This window comes from Phyllobates terribilis, unplaced genomic scaffold (assembly GCF_046119375.1).
Source record: "Phyllobates terribilis strain yellow unplaced genomic scaffold, ASM4611937v1 Scaffold_43__1_contigs__length_10536358, whole genome shotgun sequence".
Classification (NCBI taxonomy): Eukaryota; Metazoa; Chordata; class Amphibia; order Anura; family Dendrobatidae; genus Phyllobates; species Phyllobates terribilis.
In genome coordinates, this window is record NW_027362803.1 from 3,020,341 (window position 1) to 3,044,950 (window position 24,610).

Sequence of the window (24,610 nt, forward strand, 5' to 3'; positions counted from 1 at the left end):
CCAAAGCCATGACCACCATATTGACATCATCGTCGCCATGACGACCATTATGACATCATCGTCGCCATGACGACCATTATGACATCATCGTCGCCATGACGACCATTATGACATCATCGTCACCATGACGACCATTATGACATCATCGTCGCCATGACGACCATTATGACATCATCATCGGCATGACGACCATTATGACATCACCGTCGCCATGACGACCATTATGACATCATCGTCGCCATGACAACCATTATGGCAACACCGTCGCCATGACGACCATTATGACATCATCGTCGGCATGACGACCATTATGACATCATCGTCGCCGTGACGACCATTATGACATCATCGTCGGCATGATGACCATTATGACATCACCGTCGCCATGACGACCATTATGACATCATCGTCGCCATGACGACCATTATGGCAACACCGTCGCCATGACGACCATTATGACATCATCGTCGGCATGACGACCATTATGACATCATCGTCGCCGTGACGACCATTATGACATCATCGTCGCCATGACGACCATTATGACATCACCGTCGCCATGACGACCATTATGACATCACCAAAGCCATGACAACCATAATGACATCATCGTCGCCATGACGACCATTATGACATCACCAAAGCCATGACCACCATACTGACATCATCGTCGCCATGACGACCATTCTGACATCACCATTGCCATGACGGCCATTATGACATCACCGTCGCCATGATGACCATTATGACATCACCAAAGCCATGACCACCATACTGACATCATCGTCGCCATGACGATCATTATGACATCATCGTCGCCATGACGACCATTATGACATCATCGTCGCCATGACGACCATTATGGCAACACCGTCGCCATGACGACCATTATGACATCATCGTCGGCATGACGACCATTATGATATCATCGTCGCCATGACGAATATTATGACATCACCGTCGCCATGACGACCATTATGACATCATCGTCGCCATGACGACCATTATGACGTCATCGTCGCCATGACGACCATTATGACATCATCGTCGCCATGACGACCATTATGACATCATCTTCGCCATGACGACCATTATGACATCATCGTCGGCATGACGACCATTATGACATCATCGTCGCCATGACGACCATTATGACATCATCGTCGCCATGACGACCATTATGACATAACCGTCGCCGTGACGACCATTATGACATCATCGTCGCCGTGATGACCATTATGACATCATCGTCGGCATGACGACCATTATGACATCATCGTCGCCATGACGACCATTATGACATCATCGTCGCCATGACGACCATTATGACATCATCGTCGCCATGACGACCATTATGGCAACACCGTCGCCATGACGACCAGTATGACATCATCGTCGCCATGACGACCATTATGACATCATCGTCGCCATGACGACCATTATGACATCATCGTCGCCATGACGACCATTATGACATCATCGTCACCATGACGACCATTATGACATCATCTTCGCCATGACGACCATTATGACATCATCGTCGGCATGACGACCATTATGACATCATCGTCGCCATGATGACCATTATGACATCATCGTCGCCATGACGACCATTATGACATAACCGTCGCCGTGACGACCATTATGACATCATCGTCGCCGTGATGACCATTATGACATCATCGTCGGCATGACGACCATTATGACATCATCGTCGCCATGACGACCACTATGACATCATCGTCGCCATGACGACCATTATGACATCATCGTCGCCATGACGACCATTATGGCAGCACCGTCGCCATGACGATCAGTATGACATCATCGTCGCCATGACGACCATTATGACATTACCGTCGCCGTGACAACCATTATGACATCATTGTCGCCGTGACGACCATTATGACATCATCGTCGCCATGACGACCATTATGGCAACACCGTCGCCATGACGACCAGTATGACATCATCGTCGCCATGACGACCATTATGACATCATCGTCGCCATGACGACCATTATGACATCACCAAAGCCATGACCACCATATTGACATCATCGTCGCCATGACGACCATTATGACATCATCGTCGCCATGACGACCATTATGACATCATCGTCGCCATGACGACCATTATGACATCATCGTCACCATGACGACCATTATGACATCATCGTCGCCATGACGACCATTATGACATCATCTTCGCCATGACGACCATTATGACATCATCGTCGGCATGACGACCATTATGACATCACCGTCGCCATGACGACCATTATGACATCATCGTCGCCATGACGACCATTATGGCAACACCGTCGCCATGACGACCATTATGACATCATCGTCGGCATGACGACCATTATGACATCATCGTCGCCGTGACGACCATTATGACATCATCGTCGGCATGATGACCATTATGACATCACCGTCGCCATGACGACCATTATGACATCATCGTCGCCATGACGACCATTATGGCAACACCGTCGCCATGACGACCATTATGACATCATCGTCGGCATGACGACCATTATGACATCATCGTCGCCGTGACGACCATTATGACATCATCGTCGCCATGACGACCATTATGACATCACAGTCGCCATGACGACCATTATGACATCACCAAAGCCATGACAACCATAATGACATCATCGTCGCCATGACGACCATTATGACATCACCAAAGCCATGACCACCATACTGACATCATCGTCGCCATGACGACCATTCTGACATCACCATTGCCATGACGGCCATTATGACATCACCGTCGCCATGATGACCATTATGACATCACCAAAGCCATGACCACCATACTGACATCATCGTCGCCATGACGATCATTATGACATCATCGTCGCCATGACGACCATTATGACATCATCTTCGCCATGACGACCATTATGGCAACACCGTCGCCATGACGACCATTATGACATCATCGTCGGCATGACGACCATTATGATATCATCGTCGCCATGACGAATATTATGACATCACCGTCGCCATGACGACCATTATGACATCATCGTCGCCATGACGACCATTATGACGTCATCGTCGCCATGACGACCATTATGACATCATCGTCGCCATGACGACCATTATGACATCATCTTCGCCATGACGACCATTATGACATCATCGTCGGCATGACGACCATTATGACATCATCGTCGCCATGACGACCATTATGACATCATCGTCGCCATGACGACCATTATGACATAACCGTCGCCGTGACGACCATTATGACATCATCGTCGCCGTGATGACCATTATGACATCATCGTCGGCATGACGACCATTATGACATCATCGTCGCCATGACGACCATTATGACATCATCGTCGCCATGACGACCATTATGACATCATCGTCGCCATGACGACCATTATGGCAACACCGTCGCCATGACGATCAGTATGACATCATCGTCGCCATGACGACCATTATGACATAACCGTCGCCGTGACGACCATTATGACATCATCGTCGCCATGACGACCATTATGACGTCATCGTCGCCATGTCGACCATTATGGCAACACCGTCGCCATGACGACCAGTATGACATCATCGTCGCCATGACGACCATTATGACATTACCGTCGCCGTGACGACCATTATGACATCATTGTCGCCGTGACGACCATTATGACATCATCGTCGCCATGACGACCATTATGGCAACACCGTCGCCATGACGACCAGTATGACATCATCGTCGCCATGACGACCATTATGACATCATCGTCGCCATGACGACCATTATGACATCATCGTCGCCATGACGACCATTATGACAACATCGTCACCATGACGACCATTATGACATCATCGTCGCCATGACGACCATTATGACATCATCTTCGCCATGACGACCATTATGACATCATCGTCGGCATGACGACCATTATGACATCATCGTCGCCATGACGACCATTATGACATCATCGTCGCCATGACGACCATTATGACATAACCGTCGCCGTGACGACCATTATGACATCATCGTCGCCGTGTTGACCATTATGACATCATCGTCGGCATGACGACCATTATGACATCATCGTCGCCATGACGACCATTATGACATCATCGTCGCCATGACGACCATTATGACATTATCGTCGCCATGACGACCATTATGGCAGCACCGTCGCCATAACGATCAGTATGACATCATCGTCGCCATGACGACCATTATGACATAACCGTCGCCGTGACGACCATTATGACATCATCGTCGCCATGATGACCATTATGACGTCATCGTCGCCATGTCGACCATTATGGCAACAATGTCGCCGTGACGACCAGTATGACATCATCGTCGCCATGACGACCATTATGACATTACCGTCGCCGTGACGACCATTATGACATCATTGTCGCCGTGACGACCATTATGACATCATCGTCGCCATGACGACCATTATGGCAACACCGTCGCCATGACGACCAGTATGACATCATCGTCGCCATGACGACCATTATGACATCATCGTCGCCATGACGACCATTATGACATCACCAAAGCCATGACCACCATATTGACATCATCGTCGCCATGACGACCATTATGACATCATCGTCGCCATGACGACCATTATGACATCATCGTCACCATGACGACCATTATGGCATCATCGTCGCCATGACGACCATTATGACATCATCTTCGCCATGACGACCATTATGACATCATCTTCGCCATGACGACCATTATGACATCATCGTCGGCATGACGACCATTATGACATCATCGTCGCCATGACGACCATTATGACATCATCGTCGCCATGACGACCATTATGACATAACCGTCGCCGTGACGACCATTATGACATCATCGTCGCCGTGATGACCATTATGACATCATCGTCGGCATGACGACCATTATGACATCATCGTCGCCATGACGACCATTATGACATCATCGTCGCCATGACGACCATTATGACATCATCGTCGCCATGACGACCATTATGGCAACACCGTCGCCATGACGATCAGTATGACATCATCGTCGCCATGACGACCATTATGACATTACCGTCGCCGTGACGACCATTATGACATCATCGTCGGCATGACGACCATTATGACATCATCGTCGCCGTGACGACCATTATGACATCATCGTCGCCATGACGACCATTATGACGTCATCGTCGTCATGTCGACCATTATGGCAACACCGTCGCCATGACGACCAGTATGACATCATCGTCGCCATGACGACCATTATGACATTACCGTCGCCGTGACGACCATTATGACATCATTGTCGCCGTGACGACCATTATGACATCATCGTCGCCATGACGACCATTATGGCAACACCGGCGCCATGACGACCAGTATGACATCATCGTCGCCATGACGACCATTATGACATCATCGTCGCCATGACGACCATTATGACATCACCAAAGCCATGACCACCATATTGACATCATCGTCGCCATGACGACCATTATGACATCATCGTCACCATGACGACCATTATGACATCATCGTCGCCATGACGACCATTATGACATCATCTTCGCCATGACGACCATTATGACATCATCGTCGGCATGACGACCATTATGACATCATCGTCGCCATGACGACCATTATGACATCATCGTCGCCATGACGACCATTATGACATAACCGTCGCCGTGACGACCATTATGACATCATCGTCGCCGTGATGACCATTATGACATCATCGTCGGCATGACGACCAGTATGACATCATCGTCGCCATGACGACCATTATGACATTACCGTCGCCGTGACAACCATTATGACATAATTGTCGCCGTGACGACCATTATGACATCATCGTCGCCATGACGACCATTATGGCAACACCGTCGCCATGACGACCAGTATGACATCATCGTCGCCATGACGACCATTATGACATCATCGTCGCCATGACGACCATTATGACATCACCAAAGCCATGACCACCATATTGACATCATCGTCGCCATGACGACCATTATGACATCATCGTCGCCATGACGACCATTATGACATCATCGTCGCCATGACGACCATTATGACATCATCGTCACCATGACGACCATTATGACATCATCGTCGCCATGACGACCATTATGACATCATCATCGGCATGACGACCATTATGACATCACCGTCGCCATGACGACCATTATGACATCATCGTCGCCATGACAACCATTATGGCAACACCGTCGCCATGACGACCATTATGACATCATCGTCGGCATGACGACCATTATGACATCATCGTCGCCGTGACGACCATTATGACATCATCGTCGGCATGATGACCATTATGACATCACCGTCGCCATGACGACCATTATGACATCATCGTCGCCATGACGACCATTATGGCAACACCGTCGCCATGACGACCATTATGACATCATCGTCGGCATGACGACCATTATGACATCATCGTCGCCGTGACGACCATTATGACATCATCGTCGCCATGACGACCATTATGACATCACCGTCGCCATGACGACCATTATGACATCACCGTCGCCATGACGACCATTATGACATCACCAAAGCCATGACAACCATAATGACATCATCGTCGCCATGACGACCATTATGACATCACCAAAGCCATGACCACCATACTGACATCATCGTCGCCATGACGACCATTCTGACATCACCATTGCCATGACGGCCATTATGACATCACCGTCGCCATGATGACCATTATGACATCACCAAAGCCATGACCACCATACTGACATCATCGTCGCCATGACGATCATTATGACATCATCGTCGCCATGACGACCATTATGACATCATCGTCGCCATGACGACCATTATGGCAACACCGTCGCCATGACGACCATTATGACATCATCGTCGGCATGACGACCATTATGATATCATCGTCGCCATGACGAATATTATGACATCACCGTCGCCATGACGACCATTATGACATCATCGTCGCCATGACGACCATTATGACGTCATCGTCGCCATGACGACCATTATGACATCATCGTCGCCATGACGACCATTATGACATCATCTTCGCCATGACGACCATTATGACATCATCGTCGGCATGACGACCATTATGACATCATCGTCGCCATGACGACCATTATGACATCATCGTCGCCATGACGACCATTATGACATAACCGTCGCCGTGACGACCATTATGACATCATCGTCGCCGTGATGACCATTATGACATCATCGTCGGCATGACGACCATTATGACATCATCGTCGCCATGACGACCATTATGACATCATCGTCGCCATGACGACCATTATGACATCATCGTCGCCATGACGACCATTATGGCAACACCGTCGCCATGACGACCAGTATGACATCATCGTCGCCATGACGACCATTATGACATCATCGTCGCCATGACGACCATTATGACATCATCGTCGCCATGACGACCATTATGACATCATCGTCACCATGACGACCATTATGACATCATCTTCGCCATGACGACCATTACGACATCATCGTCGGCATGACGACCATTATGACATCATCGTCGCCATGATGACCATTATGACATCATCGTCGCCATGACGACCATTATGACATAACCGTCGCCGTGACGACCATTATGACATCATCGTCGCCGTGATGACCATTATGACATCATCGTCGGCATGACGACCATTATGACATCATCGTCGCCATGACGACCACTATGACATCATCGTCGCCATGACGACCATTATGACATCATCGTCGCCATGACGACCATTATGGCAGCACCGTCGCCATGACGATCAGTATGACATCATCGTCGCCATGACGACCATTATGACATAACCGTCGCCGTGACGACCATTATGACATCATCGTCGCCATGACGACCATTATGACGTCATCGTCGCCATGTCGACCATTATGGCAACAACGTCGCCATGACGACCAGTATGACATCATCGTCGCCATGACGACCATTATGACATTACCGTCGCCGTGACGACCATTATGACATCATTGTCGCCGTGACGACCATTATGACATCATCGTCGCCATGACGACCATTATGGCAACACCGTCGCCATGACGACCAGTATGACATCATCGTCGCCATGACGACCATTATGACATCATCGTCGCCATGACGACCATTATGACATCACCAAAGCCATGACCACCATATTGACATCATCGTCGCCATGACGACCATTATGACATCATCGTCGCCATGACGACCATTATGACATCATCGTCACCATGACGACCATTATGGCATCATCGTCGCCATGACGACCATTATGACATCATCTTCGCCATGACGACCATTATGACATCACCGTCGCCATGACGACCATTATGACATCATCGTCGCCATGACGACCATTATGGCAACACCGTCGCCATGACGACCATTATGACATCATCGTCGGCATGACGACCATTATGACATCATCGTCGCCGTGACGACCATTATGACATCATCGTCGCCGTGACGACCATTATGACATCATCGTCGCCGTGACGACCATTATGACATCACCGTCGCCATGACGACCATTATGACATCATCGTCGCCATGACGACCATTATGGCAACACCGTCGCCATGACGACCATTATGACATCATCGTCGGCATGACGACCATTATGACATCATAGTCGCCGTGACGACCATTATGACATCATCGTCGCCGTGACGACCATTATGACATCATCGTCGCCGTGACGACCATTATGACATCACCGTCGCCATGACGACCATTATGACATCATCGTCGCCATGACGACCATTATGGCAACACCGTCGCCATGACGACCATTATGACATCATCGTCGGCATGACGACCATTATGACATCATTGTCGCCGTGACGACCATTATGACATCATCGTCGCCATGACGACCATTATGACATCACCGTCGCCATGACGACCATTATGACATCACCAAAGCCATGACAACCATAATGACATCATCGTCGCCATGACGACCATTATGACATCACCAAAGCCATGACCACCATACTGACATCATCGTCGCCATGACGACCATTCTGACATCACCATTGCCATGACGACCATTATGACATCACCGTCGCCATGACGACCATTATGACATCACCAAAGCCATGACCACCATACTGACATCATCGTCGCCATGACGACCATTATGACATCATCGTCGCCATGACGACCATTATGACGTCATCGTCGCCATGACGACCATTATGACATCATCTTCGCCATGACGACCATTATGACATCATCGTCGGCATGACGACCATTATGACATCATCGTCGCCATGACGACCATTATGACATCATCGTCGCCATGACGACCATTATGACATCATCGTCACCATGACGACCATTATGGCAACACCGTCGCCATGACGACCATTATGACATCATCGTCGGCATGACGACCATTATGACATCATCGTCGCCATGACGACCATTATGACATCATCGTCACCATGACGACCATTATGGCAACACCGTCGCCATGACGACCATTATGACATCATCGTCGGCATGACGACCATTATGACATCATCGTCGCCGTGACGACCATTATGACATCATCGTCGGCATGACGACCATTATGACATCACCGTCGCCATGACGACCATTATGACATCATCGTCGGCATGACGACCATTATGACATCATCGTCGCCGTGACGACCATTATGACATCATCGTCGCCATGACGACCATTATGACATCACCGTCGCCATGACGACCATTATGACATCACCAAAGCCATGACAACCATAATGACATCATCGTCGCCATGACGACCATTATGACATCACCAAAGCCATGACCACCATACTGACATCATCGTCGCCATGACGACCATTCTGACATCACCATTGCCATGACGACCATTATGACATCATCGTCGCCATGACGACCATTATGGCAACACCGTCGCCATGACGACCATTATGACATCATCGTCGGCATGACGACCATTATGACATCATCGTCGCCGTGACGACCATTATGACATCATCGTCGGCATGACGACCATTATGACATCACCGTCGCCATGACGACCATTATGACATCATCGTCGCCATGACGACCATTATGGCAACACCGTCGCCATGACGACCATTATGACATCATCGTCGGCATGACGACCATTATGACATCATCGTCGCCATGACGACCATTATGACATCACCGTCGCCATGACGACCATTATGACATCACCAAAGCCATGACAACCATAATGACATCATCGTCGCCATGACGACCATTATGACATCACCAAAGCCATGACCACCATACTGACATCATCGTCGCCATGACGACCATTCTGACATCACCATTGCCATGACGACCATTATGACATCACCGTCGCCATGACGACCATTATGACATCACCAAAGCCATGACCACCATACTGACATCATCGTCGCCATGACGACCATTATGACATCATCGTCGCCATGACGACCATTATGACGTCATCGTCGCCATGACGACCATTATGACATCATCTTCGCCATGACGACCATTATGACATCATCGTCGGCATGACGACCATTATGACATCATCGTCGCCATGACGACCATTTTGACATCATCGTCGCCATGACAACCATTATGACATCATCGTCACCATGACGACCATTATGGCAACACCGTCGCCATGACGACCATTATGACATCATCGTCGGCATGACGACCATTATGACATCATCGTCGCCGTGACGACCATTATTACATCATCGTCGGCATGACGACCATTATGACATCACCGGCGCCATGACGACCATTATGACATCATCGTCGGCATGACGACCATTATGACATCATCGTCGCCGTGACGACCATTATGACATCATCGTCGCCATGACGACCATTATGACATCACCGTCGCCATGACGACCATTATGACATCACCAAAGCCATGACAACCATAATGACATCATCGTCGCCATGACGATCATTATGACATCACCAAAGCCATGACCACCATACTGACATCATCGTCGCCATGACGACCATTCTGACATCACCATTGCCATGACGACCATTATGACATCACCGTCGCCATGACGACCATTATGACATCACCAAAGCCATGACCACCATACTGACATCATCGTCGCCATGATGATCATTATGACATCATCGTCGCCATGACGACCATTATGGCAACACCGTCGCCATGACGACCATTATGATATCATCGTCGGCATGACGACCATTATGACATCACCGTCGCCATGACGACCATTATGACATCATCGTCGCCATGACGACCATTATGACGTCATCGTCGCCATGACGACCATTATGACATCATCTTCGCCATGACGACCATTATGACATTACCGTCGCCGTGACGACCATTATGACATCATCGTCGCCGTGACGACCATTATGACATCATCGTCGCCATGACGACCATTATGGCAACACCGTCGCCGTGACGACCAGTATGACATCATCGTCGCCATGACGACCATTATGACATCATCGTCGCCATGACGACCATTATGACATCACCAAAGCCATGACCACCATATTGACATCATCGTCGCCATGACGACCATTATGACATCATCGTCGCCATGACGACCATTATGACATCATCGTCGCCATGACGACCATTGTTACATCATCTTCGCCATGACGACCATTATGACATCATCGTCGGCATGACGACCATTATGACATCACCGTCGCCATGACGACCATTATGACATCATCGTCGCCATGACGACCATTATGGCAACACCGTAGCCATGACAACCATTATGACATCATCGTCGGCATGACGACCATTATGACATCATCGTCGCCGTGACGACCATTATGACATCATCGTCGGCATGACGACCATTATGACATCACCGTCGCCATGACGACCATTATGACATCACCAAAGCCATGACCACCATACTGACATCATCGTCGCCATGACGACCATTCTGACATCACCATTGCCATGACGACCATTATGACATCACCGTCGCCATGACGACCATTATGACATCACCAAAGCCATGACCACCATACTGACATCATCGTCGCCATGACGATCATTATGACATCATCGTCGCCATGACGACCATTATGGCAACACCGTCGCCATGACGACCATTATGACATCATCGTCGGCATGACGACCATTATGACATCACCATCGCCATGACGACCATTATGACATCATCGTCGCCATGACGACCATTATGACGTCATCGTCGCCATGACGACCATTATGACATCATCTTCGCCATGACGACCATTATGACATCATCGTCGGCATGACGACCATTATGACGTCATCGTCGCCATGACGACCATTATGACATCATCGTCGCCATGACGACCATTATGGCAACACCGTCGCCATGACGACCAGTATGGCATCATCGTCGCCATGATGACCATTATGACATCACCGTCGCTGTGACGACCATTATGACATCATCGTCGCCGTGAAGACCATTATGACATCATCGTCGCCATGATGACCATTATGACATCACCGTCGCCATGACGACCATTATGACATCACCAAAGCCATGACAACCATATTGACATCATCGTCGCCATGACGACCATTATGGCATCATCGTCGCCATGACGACCATTATGACATCACCAAAGCCATGACCACCATACTGACATCATCGTCGCCATGACGACCATTCTGACATCACCATTGCCATGACGACCATTATGACATCACCGTCGCCATGACGACCATTATGACATCACCAAAGCCATGACCACCATACTGACATCATCGTCGCCATGACGACCATTATGACATCATCGTCGCAATGACGACCATTATGACATCATCGTCGCCATAATGACCATTATGGCAACACCGTCGGCATGACGACCATTATGGCATCATCGTCGCCATGACGACCATTATGGCAACACCGTCGCCATGACGACCAGTATGACATCATCGTCGGCATGACGACCATTATGACATCATCGTCGCCATGACGACCATTATGGCAACACCGTCGCCATGACGACCATTATGGCAACACCGTCGCCATGACGACCAGTATGACATCATCGTCGCCATGACGACCATTGTGACATCATCATCGCCATGACGACCATTATGACGTCATCGTCGCCATGACGACCATTATGACGTCATCGTCGCCATGACGACCATTATGACATCATCGTTGTAATGACGACCATTATGGCAACACCGTCGCCATGTCGACAGTATGACATCATCGTCGCCATGACGACCATTCTGACATCACCATTGCCATGACGACCATTATGACATCACCGTCGCCATGACGACCATTATGACATCACCAAAGCCATGACCACCATACTGACATCATCGTCGCCATGACGACCATTATGATATCATCGTCGCCATGACGACCATTATGACATCATCGTCGCCATGACGACCATTATGACATCATCGTCGGCATGACGACCATTATGACATCATCGTCGCCATGACGACTATTAAGACATCATCGTCGCCATGACGACCATTATGACATCATCGTCGCCGTGATGACCATTATGACATCATCGTCGCCGTGACGACCATTATGACATCACCGTCGCCATGACGACCATTATGACATCACCAAAGCCATGACAACCATATTGACATCATCGTCGCCATGACGACCATTATGGCAACACCGTCACCATGACGACCAGTATGACATCATCGTCGCCATGACGACCATTATGACATCAGCGTCGCCATGACGACCATTATGACATCATCGTCGCCATGACAACCATTATGGCAACACAGTCGCCATGACGACCAGTATGACAACATCGTCGCCATGACAACCATTATGACATCATCGTCGCCGTGACGACCATTATGACATCATCGTCGCCATGACGACCATTCTGACATCACCATTGCCATGACGACCATTATGACATCACCGTCGCCATGACGACCATTATGACATCACCAAAGCCATGACCACCATACTGACATCATCGTCGCCATGATGATCATTATGACATCATCGTCGCCATGACGACCATTATGGCAACACCGTCGCCATGACGACCATTATGATATAATCGTCGGCATGACGACCATTATGACATCACCGTCGCCATGACGACCATTATGACGTCATCGTCGCCATGACGACCATTATGACGTCATCGTCGCCATGACGACCATTATGACATCATCTTCGCCATGACGACCATTATGACATTACCGTCGCCGTGACGACCATTATGACATCATCGTCGCCGTGACGACCATTATGACATCATCGTCGCCATGACGACCATTATGGCAACACCGTCGCCGTGACGACCAGTATGACATCATCGTCGCCATGACGACCATTATGACATCATCGTCGCCATGACGACCATTATGACATCACCAAAGCCATGACCACCATATTGACATCATCGTCGCCATGACGACCATTATGACATCATCGTCGCCATGACGACCATTATGACATCATCGTCGCCATGACGACCATTATTATATCATCTTCGCCATGACGACCATTATGACATCATCGTCGGCATGACGACCATTATGACATCACCGTCGCCATGACGACCATTATGACATCATCGTCGCCATGACGACCATTATGGCAACACCGTCGCCATGACAACCATTATGACATCATCGTCGGCATGACGACCATTATGACATCATCGTCGCCGTGACGACCATTATGACATCATCGTCGGCATGACGACCATTATGACATCACCGTCGCCATGACGACCATTATGACATCACCAAAGCCATGACCACCATACTGACATCATCGTCGCCATGACGACCATTCTGACACCACCATTGCCATGACGACCATTATGACATCACCGTCGCCATGACGACCATTATGACATCACCAAAGCCATGACCACCATACTGACATCATCGTCGCCATGACGATCATTATGACATCATCGTCGCCATGACGACCATTATGACATCATCGTCGCCATGACGACCATTATGACGTCATCGTCGCCATGACGACCATTATGACATCATCTTCGCCGTGACGACCATTATGACATCATCGTCGCCATGACGACCATTATGGCAACACCGTCGCCGTGACGACCAGTATGACATCATCGTCGCCATGACGACCATTATGACATCATCGTCGCCATGACGACCATTATGACATCACCAAAGCCATGACCACCATATTGACATCATCGTCGCCATGACGACCATTATGACATCATCGTCGCCATGACGACCATTATGACATCATCGTCGCCATGACGACCATTATTACATCATCTTCGCCATGACGACCATTATGACATCATCGTCGGCATGACGACCATTATGACATCACCGTCGCCATGACGACCATTATGACATCATCGTCGCCATGACGACCATTATGGCAACACCGTCGCCATGACAACCATTATGACATCATCGTCGGCATGACGACCATTATGACATCATCGTCGCCGTGACGACCATTATGACATCATCGTCGGCATGACGACCATTATGACATCACCGTCGCCATGACGACCATTATGACATCACCAAAGCCATGACCACCATACTGACATCATCGTCGCCATGACGACCATTCTGACACCACGATTGCCATGACGACCATTATGACATCACCGTCGCCATGACGACCATTATGACATCACCAAAGCCATGACCACCATACTGACATCATCGTCGCCATGACGATCATTATGACATCATCGTCGCCATGAGGACCATTATGGCAACACCGTCGCCATGACGACCATTATGACATCATCGTCGGCATGACGACCATTATGACATCACCATCGCCATGACGACCATTATGACATCATCGTCGCCATGACGACCATTATGACGTCATCGTCGCCATGACGACCATTATGACATCATCTTCGCCATGACGACCATTATGACATCATCGTCGGCATGACGACCATTATGACGTCATCTTCGCCATGACGACCATTATGACATCATCGTCGCCATGACGACCATTATGGCAACACCGTCGCCATGACGACCAGTATGGCATCATCGTCGCCATGATGACCATTATGACATCACCGTCGCTGTGACGACCATTATGACATCATCGTCGCCGTGAAGACCATTATGACATCATCGTCGCCATGATGACCATTATGACATCACCGTCGCCATGACGACCATTATGACATCACCAAAGCCATGACAACCATATTGACATCATCGTCGCCATGACGACCATTATGACATCATCGTCGCCATGACGACCATTATGACATCACCAAAGCCATGACGACCATTATGACATCACCGTCGCCATGACGACCATTATGACATCACCAAAGCCATGACCACCATACTGACATCATCGTCGCCATGACGACCATTATGACATCATCGTCGCAATGACGACCATTATGACATCATCGTCGCCATAATGACCATTATGGCAACACCGTCGGCATGACGACCATTATGGCATCACCGTCGCCATGACGACCATTATGGCAACACCGTCGCCATGACGACCAGTATGACATCATCGTCGGCATGACGACCATTATGACATCATCGTCGCCATGACGACCATTATGGCAACACCGTCGCCATGACGACCATTATGGCAACACCGTCGCCATGACGACCAGTATGACATCATCGTCGCCATGACGACCATTGTGACATCATCATCGCCATGACGACCATTATGACGTCATCGTCGCCATGACGACCATTATGACGTCATCGTCGCCATGACGACCATTATGACATCATCGTTGTCATGACGACCATTATGGCAACACCGTCGCCATGTCAACAGTATGACATCATCGTCGCCATGACGACCATTCTGACATCACCATTGCCATGACGACCATTATGACATCACCGTCGCCATGACGACCATTATGACATCACCAAAGCCATGACCACCATACTGACATCATCGTCGCCATGACGACCATTATGATATCATCGTCGCCATGACGACCATTATGACATCATCGTCGCCATGACGACCATTATGACATCATCGTCGGCATGACGACCATTATGACATCATCGTCGCCATGACGACTATTAAGACATCATCGTCGCCATGACGACCATTATGACATCATCGTCGCCGTGATGACCATAATGACATCATCGTCGCCGTGACGACCATTATGACATCACCGTCGCCATGACGACCATTATGACATCACCAAAGCCATGACAACCATATTGACATCATCGTCGCCATGACGACCATTATGGCAACACCGTCACCATGACGACCAGTATGACATCATCGTCGCCATGACGACCATTATGACATCAGCGTCGCCATGACGACCATTATGACATCATCGTCGCCATGACAACCATTATGGCAACACAGTCGCCATGACGACCAGTATGACAACATCGTCGCCATGACAACCATTATGACATCATCGTCGCCGTGACGACCATTATGACATCATCGTCGCCGTGACGACCATTGTGACATCATCGTCGACATGACGACCATTATGACATCACCGTCGCCATGACGACCATTATGACATCACCATTGCCATGACGACCATTATGACATCACCGTCGCCATGACGACCATTATGACATCACCAAAGCCATGACCACCATACTGACATCATCGTCGCCATGACGACCATTATGACATCATCTTCGCCATGACGACCATTATGACAACATCGTCGGCATGACGACCATTATGACATCATCGTCGCCATGACGACCATTATGACATCATCGTCGCCATGACGACCATTACGGCAACACCGTCGCCATGACGACCAGTATGACATCATCGTCGCCATGATGACCATTATGACATCACCGTCGCCGTGACGACCATTATGACATCATCGTCGCCGTGACGACCATTATGACATCATCATCGCCATGACGACCATTATGGCAACACCGTCGCCATGACGAGCAGTATGACATCATCGTCGCCATGACGACCATTATGACATCATCGTCACCATGACGACCATTATGACGTCATCGTCGCCATGATGACCATTATGACGTCATCGTCGCCATGACGACCATCATGACATCATCGTCACCATGACGACCATTATGGCAACACCGTCGCCATGACGACCAGTATGACATCATCGTCGCCATGAGGACCATTATGACATCACCGTCGCCATGACGACCATTATGACATCATCGTCGCCGTGACGACCATTATGACATCATCGTCGCCATGACGACCATTATGACATCACCGTCGCCATGACGACCATTATGACATCACCGTCGCCATGACAACCATATTGACATCATCGTCGCCATGACGACCATTATGACATCATCGTCGCCATGACGACCATTATGACATCACCAAAGCCATGACCACCATACTGACATCATCGTCGCCATGACGACCATTCTGACATCACCATTGCCATGACGACCATTATGACATCACCGTCACCATGACGACCATTATGACATCACCAAAGCCATGACCACCATACTGACATCATCGTCGCCATGACGACCATTATGACATCATCGTCGCCATGACGACCATTATGACATCATCGTCGCCATGACGACCATTATGGCAACACCGTCGCCATGACGACCATTATGGCAACACCGTCGCCATGACGACCATTATGGCAACACCGTCGCCATGACGACCATTATGACATCATCGTCGGCATGACGACCATTATGACATCATCGTCGCCATGACGACTATTATGACATAATCGTCGCCATGACGACCATTATGACATCATCGTCGCCATGACGACCATTATGACATCATCGTCGCCATGACGACCATTATGACATCATCGTCGCCATGACGACCATTATGACATCACCGTCGCCATGACGACCATTATGACATCACCAAAGCCATGACGACCATTATGACATCACCAAAGCCATGACAACCATATTGACATCATCGTCGCAATGACGACCATTATGGCAACACCGTCAACATGACGACCAGTATGGCATCATCGTCACCATGAAGACCATTATGACATCATCGTCGCCATGACGACCATTATGACGTCATAGTCGCCATGACGACCATTATGACATCATCGTCGCCATGACGACCATTATGACATCATCGTCGCCGTGACGACCATTATGACATCATCGTCGCCGTGACGACCATTATGACATCATCTTCGCCGTGACGACCATTATGACATCACCGTCGCCATGACGACCATTATGACATCACCGTCGCCATGACGACCATTATGACATCACCGTCGCCATGACGACCATTATGACATCACCAAAGCCATGACAACCATTATGACATCATCGTCGCCATGACGACCATTATGACATCACCAAAGCCATGACCACCATACTGACATCATCGTCGCCATGACGACCATTCTGACATCACCATTGCCATGACGACCATTATGACATCACCGTCGCCATGACGACCATTATGACATAACCAAAGCCATGACCACCATACTGACATCATCGTCGCCATGACGACCATTATGACATCATCGTCGCCATGACGACCATTATGACATCATCGTCGCCATGACGACCATTATGGCAACACAGTCGCCATGACGACCATTATGACATCATCGTCGGCATGACGACCATTATGACATCATCGTCGCCATGACGACTATTATGACATCACCGTCGCCATGACGACCATTATGACATCATCGTCGCCATGACGACCATTATGACGTCATCGTCGCCATGACGACCATTATGGCAACACCGTCGCCATGACGACCAGTATGACATCATCATCGCCATGATGACCATTATGACATCACCGTCGCCGTGACGACCATTATGACATCACCGTCGCCGTGACGACCATTATGACATCATCGTCGCCATGACGATCATTATGACATCACCGTCACCATGACGACCATTATGACATCACCAAAGCCATGACGACCATTATGACATCACCAAAGCCATGACAACCATATTGACATCATCGTCGCCACGACGACCATTATGGCAACACCGTCACCATGACGACCAGTATGACATCATCGTCGCCATGACGACCATTATGACATCACCGTCGCCGTGACGACCATTATGACATCATCGTCGCCGTGACGACCATTATGACATCATCGTCGCCGTGACGACCATTATGGCAACACCGTCGCCATGACGACCAGTATGACATCATCGTCGCCATGACGACCATTATGACATCATCGTCACCATGACGACCATTATGACGTCATCGTCGCCATGACGACCATTATGACATCATCGTCGCCATGACGACCATTATGGCAACACCGTCGCCATGACGACCAGTATGACATCATCGTCGCCATGAGGACCATTATGACATCACCGTCGCTGTGACGACCATTATGAAATCATCGTCGCCGTGACGACCATTATGACATCATCGTCGCCATGACGACCATTATGACATCACCGTCGCCATGACGACCATTATGACATCACCAAAGCCATGACAACCATATTGACATCATCGTCGCCATGACGACCATTATGACATCATCGTCGCCATGACGACCATTATGACATCACTAAAGCCATGACAACCATATTGACATCATCGTCGCCATGACGACCATTATGACATCATCGTCGCCATGACGACCATTATGACATCACTAAAGCCATGACCACCATACTGACATCATCGTCGCCATGACGACCATTCTGACATCACCATTGCCATGACGACCATTATGACATCACCGTCACCATGACGACAATTATGACATCACCAAAGCCATGACCACCATACTGACATCATCGTCGCCATGACGACCATTATGACATCATCGTCGCCATGACGACCATTATGACATCATCGTCGCCATGACGACCATTATGGCAACACCGTCGCCATGACGACCATTATGACATCATCGTCGGCATGACGACCATTATGACATCATCGTCGGCATGACGACCATTATGACATCACCGTCGCCATGACGACCATTAAGCAACACCGTCGCCATGACGACCAGTATAACATCATCGTCGCCATGACGACCATTATGACATCATCGTCGCCATGACTACCATTATGACGTCATCGTCGCCATGACGACCATTATGACGTCATCGTCGCCATGACGACCATGATGACATCATCGTCGCCATGACGACCATTATGGCAACACCGTCGCCATGATGACCAGTATGACATCGTCGTTGCCATGACGACCAGTATGACATCATCGTCGCCATGACGACCATTATGACATCACCGCCGCCGTGACGACCATTATGACATCATCGTCGCCGTGACGACCATTATGACATCATCGTCGCCGTGACGACCATTATGACATCATCGTCGCCGTGACGACCATTATGACATCATCGTCGCCATGACGACCATTATGACATCATCGTCGCCATGACGATCATTCTGACATCATCGTCGCCATGACGACCATTCTGACATCATCGTCGCCATGACGACCATTCTGACATCACCATTGCCATGACGACCATTATGACATCACCGTCGCCATGACGACCATTATGACATCACCAAAGCCATGACCACCATACTGACATCATCGTCGCCATGACGACCATTATGATATCATCGTCGCCATGACGACCATTATGACATCATCGTCGCCATGACGACCATTATGGCAACACCGTCGCCATGACGACCATTATGACATCATCGTCGGCATGACGACCATTATGACATCATCGTCGCCGTGACGACCATTATGACATCATCGTCGCCGTGACGACCATTATGACATCATCGTCGCCATGACGACCATTATGACATCACCAAAGCCATGACAACCATATTGACATCATCGTCGCCATGACGACCATTATGGCAACACCGTCACCATGACGACCAGTATGACATCATCGTCGCCATGACGACCATTATGACATCATCGTCGCCATGACAACCATTATGGCAACACAGTCGCCATGACGACCAGTATGACAACATCGTCGCCATGACAACCATTATGACATCATCGTCGCCGTGACGACCATTAAGACATCATCGTCGCCGTGACGACCATTATGACATCATCGTCGACATGACGACCATTATGACATCACCGTCGCCATGACGACCATTATGACATCACCAAAGCCATGACAACCATTATGACATCATCGTCGCCATGACGACCATTATTACATCACCAAAGCCATGACCACCATACTGACATCATCGTCGCTATGACGACCATTCTGACATCACCATTGCCATGACGACCATTATGACATCATCGTCGCCGTGAAGACCATTATGACATCATCGTCGCTGTGAAGACCATTATGACATCATCGTCGCCATGATGACCATTATGACATCACCGTCGCCATGACGACCATTATGACATCACCAAAGCCATGACAACCATATTGACATCATCGTCGCCATGACGACCATTATGACATCATCGTCGCCATGACGACCATTATGACATCACCAAAGCCATGACCACCATACTGACATCATCGTCGCCATGACGACCATTCTGACATCACCATTGCCATGACGACCATTATGACATCACCGTCGCCATGATGACCATTATGACATCACCAAAGCCATGACCACCATACTGACATCATCGTCGCCATGACGACCATTATGACATCATCGTCGCCATGACGACCATTATGACATCATCGTCGCCATAATGACCATTATGGCAACACCGTCGGCATGACGACCATTATGGCATCATCGTCGCCACGACGACCATTATGGCAACACCGTCGCCATGACGACCAGTATGACATCATCGTCGGCATGACGACCATTATGACATCATCGTCGCCATGACGACCATTATGGCAACACCGTCGCCATGACGACCATTATGGCAACACCGTCGCCATGACGACCAGTATGACATCATCGTCGCCATAACGACCATTGTGACATCATCATCGCCATGACGACCATTATGACGTCATCGTCGCCATGACGACAATTATGACGTCATCGTCGCCATGACGACCATTATGACATCATCGTTGCCATGACGACCATTATGGCAACACCGTCGCCATGTCGACAGTATGACATCATCGTCGCCATGACGACCATTATGACGTCATCGTCGCCATGACGACCATTATGACATCATCGTTGCCATGACGACCATTATGGCAACACCGTCGCCATGTCGACAGTATGACATCATCGTCGCCATGACGACCATTATGACATCACCGCGGCCGTGACGACCATTATGACATCACCAAAGCCATGACAACCATATTGACATCATCGTCGCCATGACGACCATTATGACATCATCGTCGCCATGACGACCATTATGACATCACCAAAGCCATGACCACCATACTGACATCATCGTCGCCATGACGACCATTCTGACATCACCATTGCCATGACGACCATTATGACATCACCGTCGCCATGACGACCATTATGACATCACCAAAGCCATGACCACCATACTGACATCATCGTCGCCATGACGACCATTATGACATCATCGTCGCAATGACGACCATTATGACATCATCGTCGCCATAATGACCATTATGGCAACACCGTCGGCATGACGACCATTATGGCATCATCGTCGCCATGACGACCATTATGGCAACACCGTCGCCATGACGACCAGTATGCCATCATCGTCGGCATGACGACCATTATGACATCATCGTCGCCATGACGACCATTATGGTAACACCGTCGCCATGACGACCATTATGGCAACACCGTCGCCATGACGACCAGTATGACATCATCGTCGCCATGACGACCATTGTGACATCATCATCGCCATGACGACCATTATGACGTCATCGTCGCCATGACGACCATTATGACGTCATCGTCGCCATGACGACCATTATGACATCATCGTTGCCATGACGACCATTATGGCAACACCGTCGCCATGTCGACAGTATGACATCATCGTCGCCATGACGACCATTATGACGTCATCGTCGCCATGACGACCATTATGACATCATCGTTGCCATGACGACCATTATGGCAACACCGTCGCCATGTCGACAGTATGACATCATCGTCGCCATGACGACCATTCTGACATCACCGCCGCCGTGACGACCATTATGACATCATCGTCGCCGTGACGACCAATATGACATCATCGTCGCCATGACGACCAATATGACATCATCGTCGCCATGACGACCATTCTGACATCATCGTCGCCATGACGACCATTCTGACATCACCATTGCCATGACGACCATTATGACATCACCGTCGCCATGACGACCATAATGACATCACCAAAGCCATGACCACCATACTGACATCATCGTCGCCATGACGACCATTATGATATCATCGTCGCCATGACGACCATTATGACATCATCGTCGCCATGACGACCATTATGGCAACACCGTCGCCATGACGACCATTATGACATCATCGTCGGCATGACGACCATTATGACATCATCGTCGCCATGACGACTATTAAGACATCATCGTCGCCATGACGACCATTATGACATCATCGTCGCCGTGACGACCATTATGACATCATCGTCGCCGTGACGACCATTATGAC